This window comes from Onychomys torridus, chromosome 13 (assembly GCF_903995425.1).
Source record: "Onychomys torridus chromosome 13, mOncTor1.1, whole genome shotgun sequence".
NCBI lineage: Eukaryota > Metazoa > Chordata > Mammalia > Rodentia > Cricetidae > Onychomys > Onychomys torridus.
The window spans coordinates 21,089,577-21,108,656 of NC_050455.1; the positions used below are offsets into that span (position 1 = coordinate 21,089,577).

At 39.2% G+C, this 19,080-nt stretch overlaps 1 long non-coding RNA gene across 1 annotated transcript; it reads right to left on the minus strand.

Annotated features, from left to right (window-relative positions):
* Window positions 1-287: 287 nt before the first annotated feature.
* On the minus strand, window positions 288-14,858 carry LOC118594417. Its single transcript, XR_004946381.1, has 3 exons — window positions 14,766-14,858; window positions 4,663-4,728; window positions 288-318 (listed from the first exon to the last, which is right to left on the minus strand). It is a non-coding gene; the product is annotated as an uncharacterized LOC118594417 (long non-coding RNA).
* Between the last annotated feature and the right edge of the window lie 4,222 nt (window positions 14,859-19,080).

The following is a 19,080-nucleotide window of genomic DNA, read 5'->3' on the forward strand; positions in this document are numbered from 1 at the left end:
GTACAGGGCTTGTTTCAAGTCCTTGTTCAAGTAGTCTGTCAGGCTGGGTCATCTCAGCTAGCCATCTCGAAATTGTCCTAAGCAGTTTGTAGTCCAAAGTTGATCTTTCCGTGGTGTTAATCAGCTTAATGGCTTTATCATAGTCCTTGTAGAATCATCTTTGTGGGGTCACATCATCCTTTTGAAGATTTCAAAGTCACTGTTAGGAGTGGTAATGATTCCCTTTAGATTTTTCTGTGTGTTTGTGTGCCTCCTGTGTGGTTTGGAGCAATCACAGTCTGATAAATGTCTGTCTCTCGGAACCATGAACTTTCCTCCCTGGAAGAGAAAATGTAGCAGGAATCTTAAATGGTCTTATTAATAAATAAGACAGACGTACATAAGAAAATTGAGGTGCTGTTATCTTTTCTCCACACAGAGGAAATCATAATCTGTGTGTTCCATGCCGTGCCCCACAGCACCTTCTTGTGCATCTTCTTTCTTCCTACTTTGCTGACATTTTTCTCAAAGTCCAAATCATTGGTTTACTAAATTAAAATATACAAAAAGGGAAAATGAATCTATTATTTTCACCTTTTCCCTGAGCATGTAGGTTTCTTTTTTTATTGAAAATAGATTCTCAGAGGCCCGGCGGCAGTGGCGCATGCCTTTAATCCCAGCACTCAGGAGACAGAGCCAGGCAGAACTCTGTGAGTTCGAGGCCAGCCTGGTCTACAGAGCGAGATCCAGGACAGGTACCAAAACTACACAGAGAAACCTGGTGGGCAGAATACTGTATACATAATGTTATTTGTTATTTATACATAATAAACAAATCTAAAAAAATTTATCTTATATATGATGGATACCATGGAGCTGATCCTTCTTCCTATGCTATGTTCCATATTCTATCTAAAATTTACGGTTTACTACATCCTGTATTTATTTATTTATTTACTTATTTATTTATTTATTTTTGAGGCAGGGTTTCTCTGTGCAGCCCTGACTGTCCTGGAACTCATTCTGTAGACCAGGCCAGCCTCAAACTCAGAAATCTGCCTGCCTCTGCCTCTCAAGTACTGGAATTAAAAATATGTGCCACCACCACCCAGCCCACCCCATATTTCTAGTAATTTTACATATCATCTGGATGACTTCTTAATTTATGCAGCCTTTGCCTATTCGCCAACCTTTTCAAGTATACGTACCTGTAGTATGTATTCCCCAAAGTCACATGCTGTGACTTTTAACTCTTCTTAGTGAATTAACAATTTCATGAGATACTGACGTGCTTAATATACAGCGACATGTTCATGTGTCATCGGGAACCAGATACGGAAATGATTTGTTTGCTAACCCTTTAAAGAATCTGTGGTTTGCAGCTTTGCTGTCTTCGTATTTTCAAGATGGTTTTGATAATGGATCTAACATTGCTTTACTCATAAATGAAACATAAATATCAATAAAAATGGTGAGTTATGCACAAAGTCCCTACTATGAATCCACTCAGACTTCAATATTTATATCTATACATTTGATACATTGTCAAACAATTTTTATACAATCCTGTTTATATTTTGGCAGCAAACTTCAAGCATGTGCACTGGTACATATGTACTTCTCAAAATAGATTTGGTGAATAATTTTATTTTACACTATTTTAAACTATTTATTTGAGATTATAATTTAATTTCTCTCTTCCCTTTCCTCTTTTCAAACCCTCCCAAAGACCCATCTCACTTCGCTTCAAATTCATGGCCTTTCTTTTTTAATTAATTGTTGTTACATGCATATATGTATATACATGAATATTTTAAACATAACCTGTTCCATCCATATAATGCTACCTGTCAGGATGTTTTCAGGGCTAACTGTCTGGCATTGGGGAAGGCCTCTTCTCTTGTTCCCAACTTTCCTCATTTGCCAACTGTTCTTTCTGTGGGGTCCTGTGGTTTTGGTTTGGGGGGTTGCTGGTTTTTGTTTGGTTGGTTTGGTTTGGTTTTGAAGGTTTGTTTTTGAGTTCTTCGTATATCAGATGTATAGATAGCAAAGATTTTCTCCCATCCTGTGCTTCCTCCTCACCCCGGTGATTGGTTCTTTAACTGTGCGGAAGGTTTTTAATTTCATAAAATCCCACTTCCCAAAAATTGGCCCTAATTCTTGGGCAAATGGAGTCCTATTCAGGAAGTCTTTTCTTACACTTGTATCAAGTGGATATGGCCTAAGATTTATCCTTGCAGGTCCTGGAAGAAGCCTACAGGTTGACAGGAGGAGGTGGTCAGAGTAAGCCGAAGCACCTGCTGTGGGACCCAAGATAGATTTGTTGGGTTAAAAAAATAATTAGAATCAATATGTAGGGGTTACTTACCATGGTGGACCCTGGCACAGGATGTGGGGGCTCTCAATATGGACTGGGAGGTAGAGGCAATGCTAAGGGACCCATGGGTGGATATAAGAAGCTACTCTGTTTTTAACCTAAATTTTGAACTGAGATCACTGGTTTGTTTTTTAAGTTGGTTCTTTATGTGTATGTAACACTCTGTACAAGAAGAAAACTATGAATCTCCGAGTGAGACTGTTGTACCTGAGTATCGTTCCTTCTTCTACAAACACGCCAATGGTGTCGGAAAATGGTATGACAGCGAACGCTGTCTACTTAGTAAAGAGACTTTAGTCAGCTTACAGCCTGAAACGCACAGTCTCCCTCTAGACTGAAATCATCTTTTCCCTAATACCTTTGGAAGTTTGCTATAGAAAACATGTTGTCTTGGACCATCTCCAGAATATGAAAGCCCACAGCAAAGGATAAATAACAAGCAAAGATACTTTTTGCACATAGCTAAGAATCCTGACTCAATCTCTAAATTTTTCATTTTTATTTACTTGGCTGTAGTACACATAGCTTTTTATCAACAATCTAACCAACTTTCAGAAGACTAGTGTCTGAAGGAAAGGATGCCTGGTCTGCAAAGAGCAATCTCAGAATTGATGAAAGAGAGAGAAGTTCTATACACAAAAATATATGCACAATGCTGCTGACTCCAAGGATATTAAAGGGACTATACTTTATTGACACCCAGCAACTCAGGCTTCCCTACCTTGTGATACTCTCCCAAAGGGTATGGGTTTCTCCCTCTAAATGACAACATGAAAACCCTAACAAAGGACATTCTTCTCTGAATCTGCCATAGCTGATCTCAGAACTCTCCTCTCTCTCTCTCTCTCTCTCTCTCTCTCTCTCTCTCTCTCTCTCTCTCACACACACACACACACACACACACACACACACACACACGAGAGAGAGAGAGAGAGAGATTGTCTCTAAAGCGTCCCCCTAATCCACTGTAAAGAACAGTAGCCCAAAATAGTTGCTCCCTAGCCCTGGCTGTGCACTGAAGACAGCATCATTGAAGTGGATGGACCACAAAAGCGACTGCTTTGAGAAAGAAATAAGATAATTTCCCAAAGTTCAGCACAACTAAGTCCAAGTGAGACATAAGGAGAAAAATGTTTGAGCAAAAGAAGGTTACCTGAAGACTTCTCATTTCTTGTACCTGAAGAAATTCTAGGAGTCATGGATGTAGCATCTTCCCCTGCATGAGGGACTACTCATTATCTGGTCTCTGTAAAAAAAATCCCTGCACAAGACAGTGGTGGCACACGCCTTTAATCCCAGTTACTCAGGAAGCAGAGCCAGGAGGATATCTGTGAGTTCAAGGCCAGCCTGGTCTACAGAGCGAAATATCCAGGACAGGCACCAAAACTGATACAGGGAAACCCTGTCTCAAAAAAAAAAAAAAATCCCTGCAATCACTTTCTAATTATAAGAGTACATCTTCTGTAGAACATATAATATTCAACGTGTTCAACACAGTTTCACTTCCCTTTTGGTATTATACTTGAGATCAGTTTTATATATATAATGTGATAGTGTGATTAACAAGCTGTGGTCCAAATAGTACAAAAATGGCTGTCTCTTGGAAAGTCCAAGAATCCAATAGTTGTTCAGTTCACAAGGCTAGATGTCTCAGGTCATGTTCAGTACACACTGAAATCCCAAAGAAAAAGGCTTTAATGCCAGTGGAGAAGTGAACTTGCTGTCACAAGTGTGAGTAATCGGGCAAAGAGTAAATGCCTCCTCTTCCAGGCACATTATATGGGCTGCCACCAGAAGGTGCGGCCCAGATTTAAGGTGGATCATCTCACCTCAAATGATCTGGTGAGTCTTCCTACTTCAACAGAGCCAATGCTAAAAATTCCCTCACAGGTGTACCAAGCAGCTTGGGTTTTAACTCCAGATGTAATCAAGTTGACCACCAAGAAGAGCCATCCCAAAAGACTGTCACTGGGCATGCTGCAAGCTTCGGCTCTGAATGCAGTTACCAACAAAAGCAAAAGAGGGGCTTTGTGCACAGAATAGCAATCGGAACACATTTGAAAATGTTTAAAAGGTAATATAAAATGATGGAAAATGTGCATTTTTTGGGTTGTAATTTGTTTACATGTCTTAGGTCTTGCAAGCTCCTTTGCTCAGACAAAATACTTCATGCAGTGGGTTCAGCTAGCATGTGATAGCACCCAAACTTGTGTACAATTATGAAAGTCAGCATAAACTCTTCTCTTTTTATATTTTTCAAAAATATTTAATATTTCAAAAAGTGTACAATGTTAGAAACAACTTACCGATGTATTCAAATGAAGAAGTACCTTTCATATATTTGGAAATTCAGCTCTCTGTGACTGCTATCACTAAGAAAGGTAAAGGCATAGAGAGGTAGGGTATAATCAATGTCCTTAATGGATACATGATCTCCTTCTCATAATTAAACAACACAAAAGAAGATGGTAGAAATCAATTTCAGAGTGCAGATCTTCAGCTATGGGAATATAATACTATCTTGACATGGCAAATTAATTACCTACAGTTGTTCCTGAAATCCAATATGAAACACACCTAACACAGAAATGAGAAAGTTGAACAGAATATATTCATCATCCAAATTCAGGGCTGGCTTAAGCATGAGGAGAAAAAAAACTCGTATTTAAGGTCATGACTGTAACAGAGGTATGTGACATGCTAAATTTTCATCCAAATGTTGATATGAAGTAACAGATTCTTACTATAGGACACACTGATTTTTTTTCTTATCAGTTACTTTCTCCTCCTCCTCCTTTTTCTGTCTTCTGTAGGTAATGTTCCTGACAATATCAAGTGAAATTTTCTTCTTTCCTCAGGAAATATAGCGTAATCCATAGGCCTTTTAAAAACTGTGCTTTAAACACCATTTAATAGCAACTTATAATCACATTTTTTCTAACATCAAACAGTAAGAATAAAATAACATTTATCTAGCTTAAACATTCAGAACCAATATTAATTTTTAAAAATCATTTTTAAAAAACCACACTGAAGAAGGTATATTTAAGTATTAAGGAATGAAATGGTTTTTTGTTTGTTTGTTTTTGCTGTAATTGAGAACAAATAGGTTTTAGAATCATAGAATGTCCTTTTCCTCCTGATGAGAAGGCTAGGTAAGATTGTAGTTATTTATTGTCACATGCCTATTATGTGCAGCAGCAGGACCCCTCAATTCACCAAACCTCATCAATACTGAATTTTTATGGAAGATAGTGTGCAGAGAACAGTAACTTCTAGATCAATGCATGAAGTTAGATTGTAGGTGTGGTAGCCATGCAAGTTGCATTGACTTCTCCTCTGTGGGAAACCTCAGGGATATATAAGGGCCTCCTTCAATAACTCGAAGGACTTAAAAGTAAAACTCAATGTTTCCCACATAAAGAATTCTGCTTCAAATCTATCGCTTCAAGCTGCCAGCTCGCTTCTTTATCCTACCAATTTTGAACTTGCAGCTTGTCAGCCAGTGCAATCATATAAGTAAATGCCTTAAAAGTAAATCTGATAAGACAGGAGCTCCACTTCTCAAAGTTCTCTGCATGAGAACCTCTCATACTTTTCCACACTCCAGGATTCTTGGCAACTACATGGAAGAAGTCCTTCCTGGTGTCCAAGAAGCAAGGATGCTGTACCTTACTGAGCATCTGTGGACTTAACTATGCTCTCAATTCTATTGCCTTTGTACAAAAAATAGTGTCAGTAACTTGGTTGATAGATCTTTGAATATATCACATTAAACATCAACTAAGACACTATGCTTCCTTATCACTAGGTGAATTTCAGAGTATTTCCCTAGCACTCATGATGATATATAAGTTACATTTTCTTATTGTTTATATTTTACCGAAGTTGACCTCAAGGCTTAATCCTGATCTTCCTTTGATAAAAATCAAAGCCTTTTTTCTAAATTTAAAAAAAAATTTCCTAATGTCTGACATCTAGTAGTTATTTTCATAATCTTGTGTGTTACATGTGAGTAATCTACAGAGCACTGAATAAAGTAAAATCATGTTTACATTTTGGTGCACTCTTGTGTGAATAACTAATATAAGATACATCATTTGGAAAAACAGTTATTTTCTCTCAGTAGAGTAGAAAAGACATAATGTTAAAATGAATGGTAAATGAAATTCACAGTTTGGTATACAAGTAAAAGAATGATCATGTTAAAAAGGAGCATCTGGAAAAATTGTGAGTAATAAATCCATTCTCTCTTTTGTAGTTTATGTTTGTTTCTTGTAAATCAGTTAGTTACTGATCAGTTTGATTTATCATGAACTTGATATTACATCTTTAAGACCCCAGCACATTCTGATTATTATCTGTGATGAAAAGATGTATACAGTTTACTCAATGTTTAATGGATATTGCATTGAGGACACTGTGTTAAGAGTTTCAAATGTATTATTTTCTTTAACAATTCAGCATAAATCCGTTCCCCTCTCTCCTGGAAGAATTTATACTAACACAAAGGCTCGATCATTCTTGCAGGATCATCAAGTACAGAATAAATTCAGTCTGGGTATTTGAGACCCAAACCATAAAATTATGATGCTAAAGCTATAAATCAACTCTGTAAAGAAAAACAAAACAACAAATGAGGGAAATAAGGTAACAGACAATACAACCCCAAGAGCTGAAATTCAGACATTCAATATTATACAGGCAAGAAAAATTATGTCTATGAAGTAAATAAGTATTAGTTACTTTTTTGTTGTTATGCTGAAGCACAACAACTTATAGAAAAGACAACTTGTAGGGAAAAAAGGATCCATCTACAAAGCACTCGCACATCTAAGGCTCAGGGAACATTGTGGAAGTGGGAATAGAAAGATTGTAAGACCCAGAAGAATATGGAGTTTGCTGTGAGATTGTGTCTTCTAGAAATAGCAGATGCTATACGTAAATTCTCACCAAATGACTGACCAGCTGTGAACTGAACAAGGATGACACCAATGAGTGTACTGCTGTGGATATCACTCTGTGTAAATAAAGTTCTGATTGGCCAGCGGCCAGGCAGGAAGTATAGGTGGGACAAAAGAGAAGAGAATTCTGGGAAGTAGAAGGCTGGGGAGAGACACTGCCAGCCACCGCCATGAAAAGCAACATGTAAAGACACTGGTAAGCCACAAGCCATGTGGCAAAGTATAGACTAACAGAAATGGGTTAATTTAAGATAGAAAAAGTAGATAACAAGAAGCCTGCCACAGCCATACAGTTTATAAACAATGTAAGTTTCTGTGTGCTTTCTTGGTTGGGTCTGAGCGATTGTGGGACTGGCGGGTAAGAGAGATTTGTCCTGATTGGGCCAGGCAGGAAAACTCTAACTACAGTGTACCAAAGTGAATGGGGAATAGCCCATGAGGCCTCAGCCCTACACAAAGAACCACAGGCAACTGAGGAATGCTGGGAGCAGGAGAGGTGGTTTTCCCCAGGGAAGAGCACACTGATCGGTTTTCCAGGGTCAAGTGGTCAGCCCGGAAAACATACATACATGTAACATTATATGGACTGAGAAAGTTGTATTTAAGAATATATATATACTTCTACTACATATATGTGTGCAATAGAAATAGTGCAAAAGAGGCCATGAATTTGAAGCAGAGCAGGGAGAAATGTATGGGAAAAAAGGGAAGAGAGAAATGTTTTAATTATAATCTCAAAATAAAAGACTTTAGGGAGCATTTATCTGTATTGTTTACTGCTCCATTCATAGTTTCTAGTCCCTAACCTAACATATGGTACTCAATAGCTATTTCTGAGTGAATTATTAGAATTCAGAGTGATGGAATGTGAATGTCTAAAGAGTTGGAAGGGTCATTACTAACAGACAAAAGGCATGACCCTTTCTTCCCTTGATTCTACCTAAAAATGCTGTCTAACTTTCAGTCTGATGGCCTATGACCATGAATTTAGCTAGAAAAGAGCTGCATGTGGATTGATACTTTCACATATCACAGATCTGCTGCCTTTCTACATCTGTGTTCATTTTCTAATTCAGATGTTCAAAGATGATTATATATGGCAATGCATTATGATAAAAAAAATTTATTTCCAAAAGAATAGGACTTTTACTGAACCTCACAGCCAAAGTTGTAAATATACCTTCAGGTCACTCAAGACTGCTATCCTACTGTGTGCTCAGCTGTTTAACCTGCTCTTAAGAGAACAATGTGACCATCAGACTTACTTTTCTTGGATTTCCCATGTTACCAACTTTTACAACCCAAGCTAATGCATAGTGCCAATTTTAAATTTTGTAATTTTTCCATGCCCCAGAACCAGAACAATACATGTGCATCTTTTCCTAAAAGCCACAAACATAGAGGCTTAAAGCAATCTTCTAAAATAAATGTTCATTCGTGAATGTTGGTTGTTAAACAGTGACTTAATCCTTTGTAAAACCCTGTTAAAGATTTCTGTAACCTATCCCGATCGTGCCCCACATGACACTTTCTGTGCTGATTAATAAAGACAGAGTGAAATCCTGTGTTGGGGACAGACAGACAGACAGACAGACACATGGGCCGATTCATAAGACAGCCTTGGGGCAGGCACGGATTCAGACTGACACAACAGAGAGAAGACATGGGGAACATGAAGGAGAGAACTCGAATCTGGATTCATTTGGGGTTAAATGTCTCCTATAGGAATACGTGCTCTTATAAAAATGTTAATACAATTTTAGGGGCATGTAAAAGCTCCAAACAGGATTACCTGTAATAACTATAATATAATCAATATCATTATGTTAGGTTTGAGATAAAATGGCATGTGAATTAAAAAAACATTAGTGATTAACTCTGATCAACAAGTACACATCAGCTTCACATTAAGAAATAAAAGCCTTGGAGTCATTTAGTCAAAAGCGAGTCCTCTACTTCATGCTAACTGTGTCTTCCATCTGGTCTGTTGTCTGAATCTGTGCCTGCCTGAAGGCTTCCTGGTGAACGTGTCCCTGTGTCTGGGTGTCCGTGTGCATCCGTACCCAACCAAGGCCCTCACACTGTCTTTATTGAACAACACAGAAAGTGTCACATGGGGAAGGAATAAGGGGTATTTCATAGAAATAGTTAAGAGTTTTACAAGGGATTAAGTCATTGACTCTGACTGACCCAGGTAACAAACAGTACTACAAACATCATTGTTTATCAACCAATAACTGTGAATGTTGTTTTTTAACATTTATGGTGGATATTCATTTTAGAAGGCTTGTTCCAACTTCTGTGTTTGCTGCTTTCAGCAAATGATATTGTTTTGGATCCGGAGAATGAAAGACTATATAACAAGATTATAGCTATGCATTACCTTGGGTTGTAAAAGTTGATTACACAGGAAATTCAAAGAAAATAAGACTGGTTGTTACATTGTTCTCTTAAAAGAAAGTTAAACAAACAAAACAAAACAAAAAAATCACATATGCGGGGCGGTGGTGATGCACGCCTTTAATCCCAGCACTCGGGAGACAGAGCCAGGCGAATCTCTGTGAGTTCAAGGCCAGCCTGGTCTACAGAGTGAGATCCAGGACAGACATCAAAACTACACAGAGAAACCCTGTCTCGAAAAAAAAAAAAAAAATTACATACCCAATGCTCACACTTCTGCATATATATTGACAAAATGCTATTGATTACCAAAAAGATGATAGTTTTGACAGTCTCCAGACATATTTAATGATTGAACCACAGTTGGTACATTTATATGTATTGCAGGTATGGTAGAACCCTAGTAAAGAATCATCAACTACATTTGTCTTATTCAAACCATACCTCACTGAGGGCTAATGACACTCATGAAGAAATCCATCACTCATACACACTAAGAATACAAATGTTCTTTCAAATAGAGGATGCTATTTCTAAGCCTTAAAGTTAAGAGACAAGGGACCATGTATTAACACCTAAAGGAAGAAAATATAACAATTACTTATCTGTTGGGTTTCTTATCAGCCCACTCAATTGGTCTTGTCACAACGTTACTGGCAAGTCCAGCTGTTCCAACGCTCCATAAAGCCACTATCCTACTTAGGAATACCCCCCATTCAAACTATCTTCTACATTAAAAAGCATGATCTCCATGTTTTCCCACAATTCAACATAATTTTAGACTGTTCCCCTTCCCCACACCCAACAAGTAATGGGATCCTCTACACAGTCAGTGCTGGGGCTGCAGTTTTTGCTCAGCTCCTCACCATCCCTGCATTTTTCCAATCATAATAAAAAAAAAATACCTGAGGCATCTTATGAAGAAAAAAGAAACATATGAAGAAAAAAAAAGTTTCCTTTAGCTTTGAATCAGTGGTAGACAGTAGATCTTGTCTGGAGCGCATAGAAGAGGAAGCCTCTCCTATCATGAACTAAGAAGCAATAGAAAATAAAGGGGCCAAGGTCCCATTCACTTTCTAGGATATATCCCCAGTGACCCAGGGGAATATTATTTTAAGGTGTGTTACTTTTGCTTATGTTGCCTTTGTTTGACTCTGTGAAGCTGTGTTACTGTGCCTGTGTAAAACACCTGATGGTCTAATAAAGAGCTGGTCAATAGTGAGGCGGGAGAGAGAAATAGGCGGGGCTGGCAGGCAGAGAGAGTATATAGAAAGAGAAGTCTGGGAGGAGAGGAGAGAGCTAGGAGCCAAAGAAGGGGGAGGACTCCAGGGGCCAGCCACCAGCTACACAGCAAACCACAGAGAAAGAATAAGATTTACCGAAGTAAGAGAACGGGAAAAGCCCAGAGGCAAAAGGTAGTCGGGATAAGTTAAGAAAAGCTGGCTAGAAACTAAGCCAAACTAAGGCCTGGCATTCATAAGTAATAATAAGCCTCCATGTGTGTGACTTATTTGGGAGCTGGGTGGCAAAGCCCCCCAGAAAAGAACAAACATCTGCTAACTAGAGTTTCCACAAATGACAGCAGTCCAATGAGGACAATTTTAAAGCAGACTGGAGCTAGTCAACATATAAACTGTAGCCATATCTTACCCACTACCGCAATAATGGATTCTGACCGCCCTTTTGTCTGTCCTCTACAATGTTCCCCTTTCATCTGTAATCCAATTTATCTTCGTAGATCACAAGTCAGATAACATCTGCTCCTTTTTAAAAAGATGAGACTAGGCTTTGTTTCCTATAACATAAAGCTTAAACACTCTAGTATTGATCGAATTAGTATACCTTCTATTTTAAGCCTATGTAATTTTAATAGCATCAAATTCTTATTCTCTCTCCCCATTACATAAAAAAAAAAAATAGACTTTCAGCTTTCAGGTATCTTTTTATGTACTTCTCTTAAACAAAGTTATAAAGAATTTAATGACAAGGACATTCAAATACTGTAGTCAATTATATGTATAGTTCAGTTGATATATGTATAGTTATATGTTGACAATATGCCAGTCAATTACTTCATGTTTACACACTGATTGGACATTCAAAATGGAAATCAGCTCTATCTACCTGTGAGGACGAAGCAAGAAAAAAAAAAAAATAAGAGGTGAACATATGTTCTAAAATGTGGGCCTTTCTAGTGTCCAAAACTTGAACAAATCACAAAGTGATCACAACACACAACACACTCCTGACCACAGGGGGATGAGTTAACACCAGATGAACGGATCGAATAAACGATCGTCTATAAGAGGATTATATAAACGTCAGAGGGGAAACTTTCTGGCTTCCCTCTGAGTTCAGTGACTCAATGTAAGCAAATTGACAAGGTAAGGTGCTTGCTCTGTGTGTGGGGTCAGGCTAGGAAGCAGAAGTGAGCATCTCAAACTTGAGTCATCTACAGACTTTGCACCCTACTCACAAGGAAAAAGGAAGAGGATGTGTGTAGAGTTTGGGAGGCATTGAGTGAGTTTTAAGAAGCTAGGCAGGGCGGTGGTGGCGCACGCCTTTAATCCCAGCACTCAGGAGGCAGAGCCAGGCGGATCCCTGTGAGTTCGAGGCCAGCCTGGTCTACAGAGAGAGACCCAGGAAAGGTGCAAAGCTACACAGAGAAACCCTGTCTCAGAAAAAAAAAAAAAAAGGGTTGGGGATTTAGCTCAGTGGTAGAGCGCTTGCCTAGCAAGCACAAGGCCCTGAGTTCAATCCTCAGCTCAAAAGAAGAAGAGGAGGAGGAGGAGGAGGAGGAGGAGGAGAAGGAGGAGGAGGAGGAGGAGGAGGAGAAGGAGGAGCAGGAGGAAGGAGAAGAAGGAGAAGCAGGAGCAGCAGGAGCAGCAGCTAGGCTGGAATCCACAATGATGACTCCATCATAGACTACTGGCTATGGTCGAGAGGGTACCTGAGCTGACCTACTCTCTGGTGATCAGATGGCTAAATACCCTAACTGTCATTTATAGAACCCTCATCCAGTGACTGATGGAAGCAGATGCAGAGATCCATGTCCGTATCCCAGGCAGAGCTTCAGGAGTCCCATTGATGAGAGAGAGGAGGGATTCCATGAGCAAAAGACCATGATTGGAAAAAGTACAGAGACAACTAGCCAAAGTAGTGGCAACACATGAGCTGTGGACCGATAGCTGAGGAGCCCCCATGGAACTGGACTAGGTCCTCTGGATAAGCGAGACAGTTGTTCAGCTTGAACTGTTTGGGGGGGGCCCCAGGCAGTGGGTCTGGGACCTGTCCCTAGTGCATGAGCAGGATTTTTGGAACCTAGTGCCTATGGTGAGACACTTTGCACAGACAGCCCTGGTGCAGGGAGGAGGGGCTTGGACCTGCCTCAGCTGAATGTGCCAGGCTCTGCTGTCTCCCCATTGGAGACCTTGCCTTGGAGGAGGTGGGAATAGGGGGTGGGTTGGGGGAGGGCTGGGGGATGGGAGGAGGAAGTATATGTAGGATGAATGGAAAATTTCTTAATTAAAAAAATTTTTTAATTACAAAAAAAAAGAAGCTAGGTGGTACGTTGGGAATTGGTATGGCAGTTTCTCAAAAAATTAGGAATCGATCTACCTCAAGACCCAGCTATACCACTCTTGGGCATATTTTAAAAATAAATACAATAAAAATTTTTAAATAAAAAATGAAGCTGGGAGGTGGTGGTGCACACCTTTAATCCCAGCACTCAGGAGGCAGTCAGGAAGATCTCTCTAAGTCAAAGGCCATCCTAGTCAAAAGAGAGAGAGAGAGAGAGAGAGAGAGAGAGAGAGTTTTAAGAAAGAAAAATGACTATCAGAAGAAGAACGGACAGCCTGTCACAATATCTACCCCAGTATAATGCCACCCTCCGGTCTTTCTCCTATAAGAGAATTAAATCTTTCTTGGTTGCTGAGATTCTTATGAATAGATTTATGACATATAATTTGTTAGCCTTTCTAAAGGCAGACAAAATGTTCAAAGGAAATGTTTTCCTGCATTGGCTACTCACCAAATGCCCCCGGTATGAAATAATTTGCAGGGGCTGGAGAGATGGCTCAGAGGTTAAGAGCACTGTCTGCTCTTCCAGAGGTCCTAAGTTCAATTCCCAGCAACCACATGGTAGTTCACAACCATCTATTAAAAAAAAAAAAAAAAAGATCTGGTGCCCTCTTCTGGTGTGCCAACAGAACACTGTATACATAATAAATAAATCTTTTTTAAAAAAAGAAAAGAAAAGAAAAGAGAGAGAGGGAGGAGGGAGGGAGGGAGAGAGGGAGGGAGGAAGGAAGGAAGGAAGGAAGGAAGGAAGGAAGGAAGGAAGGAAGGAAGGAAGAACTTGCATTCTGAAGTGGAAAATGGGAACGCGCTGCCTGGACTTCTTCATGGGTACACGTATGCTCTTCCACCTCCATCTTCTACCATCCCTGGGACTGTCACACACTCAAAGTAAGTGTCTACATATAACCATATGCTATGTTTAGTTCCTAAGAGGTCTCATGTTGCAAAGAAGACAAAGATGTCCCTATAAGGAGATGAGTCATAGTGTATCAGTAAGAACATGTAGTGTATGGAATTCAGGATTTCAGAATTCCATGGTGACTTCTTGAATTACGGGCCACAGATGCAGACAATAGAGTCCCCACAATGAGAAGTGATGCCAAATTCTAGAGCAACTGAGTAAGAGTGTTTGGGACAGTCATACTTATTCATACCACAGTTCTGGAAACGCTTTGTCAATTATTTGCTGATATTAACTGGGTGAGCTACAACTTAATTCTGTTCTGATGATAGGTACTTTGCTGATCTCACTTCAGATATGTGTCACATGTCTCCATAGTGACCTGCACTTCTGACCAAGCATTTGAGAGCTCCATGACCTTCTTAGGCTTGACAATTTTGTAGAATAACTTATAGAACTCTTAAGTATAGGGCAAGATCTAGAACGTTTCAAAACACACAGATTTCATTCTTGTTCTGAAGAGCCAGCACACACTGAATTTCCAGTACATTAGTGTATTTACCAAATAACTGTGAGGTACCACCAAACATGGATGTCATGATTCTTACTGGACTTCATCCATCTTCAGCCATCACATCTTCACTCTGGAAATTTGACTGCTCTGCCAGGAAATAAAAGAATAAATTAAGATGATATAGCAGTGGATTAGGACACTTAAAGTGGAAGTGGGAGCTATTGGGAATCAGGTCTCAGACAGATGTGTAGCTAAACCTCTGCCTAGACAGATAAATGCAAAGTGACCTTAGACATCATTGACTTTTGCCAACTTTTACTATGCAGAACTCCATTTCCCACAAACAACCTAGGTATTGAAACAGCACCTAATACTTGGCTAGAGAACCATTTAACACCCACAGCCTTCATCATAATCCACAGTAAATGATGCCACTGTGAACTCCTTTTCCAGCAACTGCCATTTCATAAAAACCTTACAACACATTTTCAAGATTATTTGAATCTGTGGAGTGTTTGTTTGTTTGTTTGTTTGTTTGTTTGTTTTTAGACTATGCAGCTCAGATTCATGAAGTTTTCATTGTCTTCAACTGGACTGACTTTCTTCTCTATCAACAGTACTAAATTTCCAAACTTTCAATCACATAGTATGTCTTTCTGGTGACCAGCTGTCAGCCTGAAGCTATTAGATGCCTCTTTTCTCTTTTGTCATGTTATTAGCACAAAGTGTGTCCTTCCCACCCAGAGAACTTCAGGTTTTAGAACTTCTGCACCAGGAATTCCCCAGGGGAGATGATGAACAAGTATGTATTTTATTGTGCCACCCCATCCATCATGGATTCGTTATGCCATTAAATTCTGAACTGTTTTAAATAACTGGTTTCTTAGCTTACATAATGGGGTGGGGGGAAGGTAAGAAGAGGACCATCCATCTCCTTTTATCCAGTGTCATCTATTGTTAACATTCAGCCTTACTTGCTTACTTCACCATTTCATCTTCGTATGTTCTTACCCCCGACCACATTGTTTCCTCTGAATTGTTTGAGAGTATAAACCACGAGATAGATGCACCACTCTTAAGGTTACCATAACATATTTGCTTATCATGTTTTGCTCCTTTTCCACATGCGTGTGTTGACATTTATTGCATCAAGTATTTTGTTTCTCTTTTGTATTGTCAGTAGTTGCATTAGTTACTTTGGTGTTGCTCTGATAAAATACCATGGCCAAATACAACTTGAAGAAGGAAGAGTTTATCTGCATCCTAAAGTTCTAGGGAACGAGTCCACAACGGTTGTGGAGGCAGTCAGCCAAAGCAAGAAACAGAGACAACATTCTTCAAGCTCAGACATAAATTGAAGACTGCAAACAAGAAGTCGCAGAAGGCTAGAAACTCTTAAACTCCACTCCCAAAGGCAAGGCAGCACCTCCTCATAACCTCATCAAACAGCATCACCAGTTGGGGACCAAGTGTGCAAAACTGTGAGCCTCTGTGGCTGCAGGGAGGGGGTGGTGCTATTCAAACCATCAAACCACCAACGTAGTTATTTTCACCCGGATGGCTAAAGACATCAATATTTCATATTCAAAGCCTCAGCCCTACTATTAATTAATTGCATCTGAAGTCTTCGTAAGAGCCAATCATCTCTAAAATATTGCCACATTTTTCCAACTCCCTGGAGACTCCGCAGAATCTTTTAGGACACAGCTTTCCCTCTTCCTCTGGGTTATCTCACTGAATATGATCTTTTCTAGTTCTATTCATTTACCTGAAAAATTCATAATTTCATTTTTCTTTCTAGCTAAATAGTATTCCATAGTGTTTGTGTATCACACTTTCATTATCCGTTTAGATTGTTTCCATTTCCTAGATATTATGAATAGAGCATCAGAAATGAACACACTGTACCTTAAGGGAGTTCAAACAGAATAACTTCCTCGTGTTCCAGTTTTTCCAAGAATGCACAATTGGTTTCTCAATGCTGAGGATTATGCCTTATTCACTTTTCATTTTACACGTATCAGATTGTCAGCTTATTAGAGGGACTTGGAATGCATGTGATAAAGAAATAAATGCTCTTACACTTGAGGATCACCTAGCTAGTACCAGTTTGGAAATCACATTTGATTTTATATTTATCTTATCTCCTTTCCAACTCAAGTTATTCAATTATGTGTGTAAATAAAAATGGAATAAGAATTCACTTGATCTAAGTGGCCCAATATATAGATATGCATACTGTTTATTTTTCTCCCAGAGACTGTCACAAAATTCTAAGTCCATACATGCCACTGACAAGTTCATAATAAATTCTTGGAAAACAAAATTATTTATCTGAAACTAATTCAAAAGTCTACAATCAAATAAAATCTATGGGGATTGTGAGAATTTCAGTTTTCTGGGTTTCATATAAGTGATTTTTGATCATGGTCAGGAAATGTCTACCTTGTTGACAAAGCATGCTAAGCCAAGACAAAGAGATTGCCAAGGGATTCTAAAAGAAGACATAGCACATAAAAAATTTTCTAGAGGGCTGGAGAGATGGCTCAGTGGTTAAGAGCAATGGCTGCTCTTCCAAAGGTCCTGAGTTCAATTCCCAGCAACCACATGGTAGCTTACAATGACCTTGTGCAGGCATACATGTAGGCAGAACACTATATACATAATAAATAAATAAATCTTTCTTTTAAAAAAAAAGAGTATATTTTCAAAAAAAATATTCTAGAAAGCCTTATAAATAGTGTGGGGTGATGATTCTTTCTTCGTGCACATATACAGAAGGACAGCTCTGTACTCAGAAGACCAAGAAATGGCTTTGGAGAGGTGAGGGCAGTTCTGGTCTCTGGAGTATCTGCTTCAGGGTTCTTGTGTTAGCTTTGGGAATGCAGGCTTTCTTTGTTTTCCTTTCTCTTTTTCTTTATTTTGTAGCCAGACTCATCAGAACAGCTGCAATGTAGGATAATTATTTTAATTGTGTGACTGCTATAAAGCCATTAAAGCAATTTTAATTTTTATCAGTAAATAGGTTTTATTACAAAGGTATATTGTTGCTTATAGCTATCCAATGTAATGGGTACTTAGAAGAGTATTTCAGTCTGGATTATTATGACCACTCTTTCTACTGTATGCCCAGCCAAGTGTTAAAAATTTTGCCCACAGGATTGCAAAAAACATGCTAATAGGAGCAATTAAAGATATGAATAATATCAACATCTTTTTATTATCTTCCAGGTGCCACTGGAACTGCCCGGAAAATTAAATGGTAATGATGCAGTTACAGTTATTTGCTAATTGAAGTGTTTCCTGGGGAAGAACAGAGATATTTATTTCCAGATCTTGGCGGCTTTTGTACTTCATTACTGGAAGTGAAAAATAAAGTGAGCATCTCCAAAATTTCCCAAATGGTGGCTGACAATGCCAAGGTCCTCCAAGCATTCAGCACACACAGCTAACTCTTTATCCAAATACAGATAAGGCACGGCTGCTAGGCAGTTTCCCAAGGTCCACCTGCTGTGGTGGTTTTTCTTTTTCCATCTTTCTTCCTGCTTTTCCTTTCTCCTGTTACTCCTCTCTCTCTCTTTACTTGTATCCTGTAATTCTGCTTTCTCTCTGTAGTTCCAGGCACACCTTCATCCGCTCTCCACAAGTGAGGTGCCGCCAGAGAGAATTTGACCCACCCACTGATGGTAAATCTGCAAGTGGAGAAGAGCAACTTGCCTGACAGAGTTCTTTATCATGCTTCCTGTTTATTCATATGTCCAATGAAAGCATTAAAAATGATTCTTCTTTTCTTTTTGCTTCTTGAGAGGTTCCCCTCCCATTGTTATGTTAATCTCTTACATTGTAGTGATTGTTTCCCCATGTGCAATTCCTTTGAGGCCTGAGGTGCCTCGGGTGTGCTTGCGTGTGCTTAACCTTCCTTCCTGCCCACTCATCTATTTCAGGCATCTGAGTTTTTTTAGAAAAACAGATCCATCAGGGTTAGTTTTTTTACTGTGTCTCAATTCCACCTTTAAAAACATATATACATATATATAAAATAAGCGGGTTGGTAGAGCGCTTTGCCTGGCAAGCACAAGGCCCTGGGTTCGATCCTCAGCTCAAAGAAAAAAGAAAAAGAAAAAATGAAAGAAAAAAAAAGAAGTCAGTGGAGGAAGAAGAAGAATAGGCTTAGTTTGACTTCAACGTGGTGAGAGCAGACTTTGACTGCTCTGAGCTTGGCACCCACAAACACTGCGACCTGGGAAAACTTGACAGGTGGAGTCTGAGGAGTCATATTCTATCAAGAGTAGGTAGTGCAGGGTGGTGATGGCAGATTGCTTTTCTCTGTAGCCTCCAGGTTCCAGGGGATGTGGTAGAAGTT